Raw genomic sequence first — 6,935 nt, forward strand, 5'->3', positions numbered from 1 at the left:
GCTCAGCACCACAGTGGCCTGGTTCCACCCGGAAAGGGGAAAGGGGAAGTAGAGGCAGGCCAGAACCCCACACTAGCAGCCCAGGGGGCCAAGTGCCCAGTGGACACTAGGGGCTTCCATTGCTAAAGAGAATGGGTACTGGGGACCCTGGGCATAATGCCAGAGAGAGGAGAGGGGTCGGGGGGCAGGGGCAGGGGCCAATGTATGTCAGCAGAGACAGGGCTTGTCACAGAAAGCCCCAGGGACCGAGGGGGCGTGGGCTGAGGCCCCACCCCATTGCTACCTGGGCTCTTCCCCCCGTCAGCCCTCCCACACGAGGTATTACCGTCCCTGCGATAAGCTCTAGCTCTGCCCCACATCAGCGCTCTGGGAGTGGCCCTGCAGCGAGCCCCGCGAGATGGGCACTACCAGCCCCACTGCCAGAGGAAACAATGGGCTCTCTGAGAGGAGGGAATTGCCACGGTCACTTGCTTATGGGCGGCAAGGCTTGTAACCACGACTGACTCTCAGTCTGTGCCAGGATGGGGGAGGGGGGTGGGTACGGCCGAGGAGGGTCCTCCATCACTTCAGCCCCTAAGCCCTCCAGCCTTGCCCCTCCCGGTGACCAGAGCCCAGCCAGGCTGGGCATGGTAGCAGCCAGCCGGGCGCCAGTATGGGGTGAGGCTGGAAGCAGGTGGAGCCACCTGAAGTTGGGGCCCCGGGACCAAGCCCTCTCCCCAGCCCGGCTCTTCAAGGCAGCAGCTCAGAACAGAAGGGGGGGAGGGGCTCAGGGGCCTGGGTCAGGGAGGTGGGAGAAGGTTTCAGGAGGTGTCCCTTCCCCAACTAAGAGAAAGCCGGTGGCAGGGGCTAGGGGCTTGCTGGGAGACCACGGGGCCAGAGGCAAGGCAGAGGCTGGCAGCCAGGCCAGGTGGGGACCTGGCCACCCCCCTACACAAGTGTCCTCATTTCTCTTCCTCTGGGGCTGGAAGGTAGAAGAGACCACGACGAGGCCCGGGGGAGAAAGGACAGCCAGCCCGGGACACGATGATGCTTTAGAACATATGTTTATTTTCATCAGTCTGTAATGTATATATTCACATCGTACAAAATGATTCCAGACCACAGACTAGGTAACACCCCATGACCCCTCACCTGGACCCCAGCAGGGGAGCCCCTGCCTCTGGGCTGCTGGGGGCACAGCAGGCGGGGCAGGAAGAACACTGTCGAATGAAGCTGCCACTGGCGGTCAGGAGACAGCGTCAGCATCCTTGCTGAGACCCTCTGGGCCCCTCAGAGCACCGCGGACCCGGCCTGGCCCTGCTGTGCTCCCGAGAGGCGGCTGCAGTAGAGTTTACTGAGCAAAGGGGGAAAGTGCCGGCTGGAAGGTGGACCCTCATGCCGGGTACACGACCCCTCCCCCAGGCAGCCAGAGGGCCCACAGCCTGGGCTGGGGCCACATCCTGCGTGCAGCCAGGCTCTCCCTCCACACCACGTCTCCTGTCCTCACATCCACCCTGTAGAGGCCTGGCATCCGCCCTCCCACCCCGCGAACCACCACCACCACACTCACGAGCTGGTGACTGGCCCAAAGCCATCCAGCTGGTCCGCGCGCCTCCGGTGGGCCTCAAACCCAGGCCTGTCCGACCCGCCATCCAGGCTGCCCTTCGGCTCCCCTACTCCCGGGGCCAAGGAGGCAGGGACCTTCCCTCCCCAGAGGGTGGCGCCAGACCCGCGGGCCAGGCAGGCTCCCGGGCAGGTCAGTCTCATCCTCCGGGAGGGACGCCTCGCCCTGGCGGGAGGTGGGAATGGGGTGACACTTTGCTGAGCGCCCCCTGGGGCCAGCCCCTCCCAGAGATACGCGGGCTCCCGCGGCTCCCACGGGACCTATCGGGCGCGTGCTCCCAGGACGCACTGCAGAGGGGACGCCCTGGCCAAGGCGGTCCGGCCCACCGAGTCCGCGGGCCTGTTCCCCTACCTGGGGCGTGGTCTCCCAACTTCCTCCCCCCCACACGTTTCTGTCCCTGGGGGTCCTTCATTCATTCCACACGCTGTCACTGGGCCCCTGCAATCGCCCCGCACGGGCCCTCTGCGAAGCGAAGGCTCCAGCTCTCCCCCAGCGAGCCCGAGCCCACGACCCACTCCCGCCCCGGAGGGCGCGGCCGCCGCGTCACCAGGACCGGGAGGCCGAGAGCTAGGAGAGCTCCTTCACCCCGCGCGGCCACCGCCAGGGCCCGGCTGGGAAGCCGACAGAGTTTTAAGTGTCGGAGGGGTGGGGGGGTGCTCGGGCTACAGGAGGACAGCAGTGGCTTCTCCGCGCAGGCAGTGCGCCAGGAGCGTGGGCCCGGCGCGCCCAAACCCCAGCCCTTCCCAGGGCTTCCCAGGGCTTCCCAGCGCCTCCCAGCGCTTCCCAGCCCTTCCCAGCGCTTCCCAGCCCTTCCCAGCCCTTCCCAGCGCTTCCCAGCCCTTCCCAGCGCTTCCCAGCGCTTCCCAGCGCTCGGCGCCATCACGCCCCGCCGCCTCCCGCTGCGCTCGGCCCCAGGCCCGGCCTCGGGGTCTGCCGGGCGAGGTGCAGAGGGCCTGGGCCGGCCTAGGGTGCGCGGCGCAGGGTCCCAGGGCTCCTTCCATGCGCCCCCGCCCCTGGCCCTGCTCCCGGGCCGCGCGTGGGCCGCTCCATTGCTGTCGCTGCGTGCAGGCCCGCCGGGTCTAGTGGTCCTAAACATTTCACAATTGCGCTACAGAACTGTTGAACTGTTAAGAACCACTGAACCCAGCGCGCGATCCGCGTCCGCCGCGCTGTGGAGAGAAGAGCCCCGCCGCCCGGGACCCCGGCCGCGCGCCCCGACGCCCGGACACGCAGGGGGAGCGCGGCAGCCGGACCCGGCCCCGACCGACCGACCGCGCCCGACGAGCCCCCGCGAGCCCAGCCGTCCCGGCGGCGCGTCCCCTCTGCCCACGGCTCCGCGATGCCCGGCGGTGCGTCCGTGCGGCGGCGGCCAGTGCCGCAGCGCCTTTTAAGCTGGTGGCCGCCCTCCCCCGCCGCCGGAATGCGCCCGGGCCGCGCCGGCCCGACCGGTTTTTCCGGGCGGGGCGGCTCCCGGGCCGGCAGGTCGCGCGGCCGGTCGTCCGCGGCCCCGGTACCTGCTCGGCGCGCCCACGCGGGGGTGGCCCTGACTCACCGGCCTCCCGGCCCCGCCCGGCCCGCTGCCCCCAGCGCCCCTGGGGTCCACACTCCGGGCCCGGGGACCATACCCGCACCGTCCCGCCAGGGACCCGGGGCGCCAGGGCTCACTGCGGGGAGGTGGGGACGGCAGCCGAATTGGTGCCCAGGTGAGGACCGGAGCCGGCAGAAGCCCGGGACCCGGGTACCGCCCATGGGTGGCGGGAGGGCCGGCTGGACACGCCCATCCGTGTCCCTTCTCACTTCAAAGGGAACTTCGTGGGAGAGGGGAGGAAGGGAACAAATGGAAAGTGAAACTAGAGGGAGGGTGAGGACGCGCCGGCAGGTTTCTGGTTCTCAGACCCTGTCTCCTCCCAGAGGGTAAGGAGGGCAGCCCGGACCCCTCCTCAGAGCCCACGCTGGAAGCCCCATCCTGCGCCCACACTCCCCACCCTGGGCGGCAGGGGAGCCCAGGGCACGACATTCCTGTCCCCGTCCCCTCCACGCCCGGCAGAGCCCTGGGCCGGCACCCCGCAGCCCCGTGCACCCCGGCCTGCCCACTTTAGTCACCTGGACATGTTGGAGCAGCAGAGCTGCCCACTGGGGGCTAATGGCAGAGTCCAAGCCTTAGGAAAGAGAAAATTTGGAGGGAGGTGACCCCTAAAGTCCTCGGCCCAAACCCTGAGCCACTGGTGCGGCCCGGGGGTGGGGGGGGGGGGGCGGCGGGTGGTGGTCACCATCGTTTGGCTAAGTCCAGGGTGGCCACACAAGGCCGCGCCACCAGCTGCACCCCCGTGTCCTCTGGGCTCGGGAGCCCAGGCTGGTCCCAGGTCGGGACGCAGCCACCGAGTTGTGACGGACCCTCTAGACCTTGTCACACATGCTGTGTGTGGTTTACCTGCACCACCACCCAGTAAAGTGAGTAGCAAAGGTTTCATCGTTTCCATTTGCAGTTGGGGAAACTGAGGCTCAGAGAGGCAGTGACTTCTCAGAGGTCACACGGCCCTCCATGGTGGAGCTGGGACTCCACACCCCACATCTCTGCTGAGTCCACAGGCCTGAGTGGCAGTGTGTGTGGGCAGGAACTGGGGGGAGGGGGCACAGAGGTGTGTAACCAAGACAATGAGCTTGGGAGCTCCTGCCCCCCCACCCCCACCCCCCACACACGCACACCCCCGTCACTGCATGGGCGGAAAGAGCCCACCTCTCCTGTCCCCTGTTCTCGGCCCTGGTACAGCCCAGTCCGGGGCAGACCTCTCCCTCCACACTGCCACCGTCGCCGGCACCAGAGGGGACTGGTAAGAGTGGAGAGGAAGAGGTGACCAGTACCAGTGCCTGGGGCCCCCACTCGCAGCAGGAGGTATTGAGGTGTGACCTGTAGCTGGGGTGAGGGCGGCCCTGACCGAGAAATCTAAGGACAGAAGACACTGGGTAAACGTGGATAACGGCCTAAATGAGAGATGTTTCCCAGCGATAACCCTGGGATCCCAGGGACAGGAGATGGGCTGTTGGGAGCCGAAGCGCCACCCCAAGTGAAGTCACCGGGTGCGAGCCACGCAGCCCCGGCCCCTCCGAGACCCCGAGGGGGTCTGGGCGCCTTGCACGTGTACCCCGCCCTCGCCGAGCTCGCCTCACTCCCGCATTTCCCACCAGCCCGGCGACCTCTCCCGGTGGCACTACCTTCAAGAGGTGAGGGGGCCGGTGCAGTGCCAGGCGGGCTGGTAGCCCAGCTCTGCCACGTGCCCGCCTGGGACCCTGAGCACAGGCCTGGGCCTTAGTTTCTTCAGCTGTAGAGTGGGAAGGAAGATGGGCTGGTGCCCATCCGGGGGCGTCGCGGGATGGAAGCTAGCGCCTGGCAGGTGACCCTTCAACTTTGTTATTCGCAGGGCTATCCCCCCGCCCCCGCCTTGCGCGGCGCTGGGGGCGAGGAGGGCGGCCCCTTACTCCCCTGCTGCGACTTGGCCACTCTCTGAGGAATGGCCCTGGGGAACTTTTCAGACAGATGTCTGAGACTTTCCAGAGCTTCCTGGGACACCTGCCCAGTCCAGGAGCCGCTCATCGTGGGGCTCTGCATCCCCCAAGTGTGGGGAGGGGCCTGAGAAGTGGGGGCCTGGAGGGGAGCTGGCAGAAGCCTCTCCCCTGCCCTCGATGACCCACTTGGGGAAAAGCCAGTGCAGCGAGCGCTCTCGCCCTGGGACACCGGGTTCCAGTGGGCACTCCTCCACTGGCCGGCTTTCTGGGAGGGAGGGCCCACGTGGGGTAACTTGAGGCACTGCAGCTCTCACGATCTGGGCTCCGCGGGGCCTGGGAGACGCGCTGAGTGTGGCGTGGCCGTGAGCACAGGCTCTGCCCCATCCAGTCCCCCGTCCCTTGGCAGCAGAGCCAAAGGGGCTGGCTGTGTCTGGTGAGCTGCTGTGTGCCGGGCGCCACGGAGGACGTGGGGATGGGTACCGCCAGTGGGATGCGGAAGGTGCTCTCCAATTGTCCAGGTATTTGTCCAATGGTCCTGCCGCCCTCTGGCCTTCTGAGGGTCCCAGCCCACCGGCAACTGCAGGGGCTCCCGGCTCTGGAGCCCCAGGGCCCCTCTTCCCCCCAGGCCCCCGCTCACTGGGCTGTCGTCAGGGTATGGGGCCCCACCACGCTCGTGTGGTGTCACCTGTTTGTGCAAGGCCCAGGCATACCCGTGTCTGGGCAAGATCTGGAAGGCTGCCAGCCCGGGCCTGGGAACCGGGCTGAGAAGCCTGGGGGTGCGGGCGGAGCCGCCCCCGGCCCAGCGCCTCTGGGAGAAGCTGCATGGTGGGTGCAAGGGAGAGCTCTTTAGGGTCACCCTCGCCCTCAGGTTGGGCCCAGCGGCTTCCTGAGCCCCCAGCCCAGGGGCCAGACGGACAGATTGAAGGCAGTCCTTATGGGGGCAGTTAGCGAGGGGCCAAGGTGGTGGGGGACCTGGAGCGGGGAGGCTCCTCACGCCCAGCAGGGCCAGGGGCGGGGCGGGGGCGGGAGGCCTCAGGCCAGCCCAGGCCCAAGGTCATGCCCTTGTCGCCCCACCGGACTGCTTCCGGTGCTTCCAGTTCAGGCCGTGGGTCCAAACACCTGATTTCAACCCCAGCAGGGCCTCTGGTAAGGCAGTGACACTGGCCTCAGAGAGCCACACCCACCAGGCCCGGGCCTGCCCTGCCCATCCCACACCTGCGCACAGCAGGGCGCTCCCACCCACCCAGGCTCCCCAGGACGGGCCTGGCTCATAAGAGGCAGCAGGTCCCGCGCTACCGGCAGATCAGGGGCTGCAATGAATGGGGCCAAGGGGCCGGCACACCGCAGAGGCCCCTGTGAAGGACGGACGAGGGGCACCGGGAGAGACAGAGAGATGGTCTCCATGAGGAGAGTTCGGCAGAAGACGATGTGGGTGGGGGCTGCCTGGAGGAGGTGACCCCAAGCTTCAAGAGGAGGTCTGGGAGGAGAGGAGGTGGGGCAGAGGCTGTCTGGGGAGGGAACAGCCTGCCCACCCCACCCAGGGGCTCACACTCACTCCTGGCGCCTTGGGAAGGATTGGCGGAGCGCCCCTCACCCCCAGGATGCTGAAGACACGGCCCTTTGACCCAGAGCCTGGGGCCTGACACCCCACACACATACCCACGGTCCTGGGACCCAGACACACCCACTGGAGCCGGGCTTTGGGGATCTCGGGAGGGAATGGCCCTCGGAGAGATTTTATTGCCACTCTACCCAACAAAGACCTTTAGGCTGCATTCTGCCAACAGGATGGGAAGCAGCTCCAGCAGCGAGGACGGGGGCAGGGGCA

Source organism: Phocoena phocoena, chromosome 2 (assembly GCF_963924675.1).
Source record: "Phocoena phocoena chromosome 2, mPhoPho1.1, whole genome shotgun sequence".
NCBI lineage: Eukaryota > Metazoa > Chordata > Mammalia > Artiodactyla > Phocoenidae > Phocoena > Phocoena phocoena.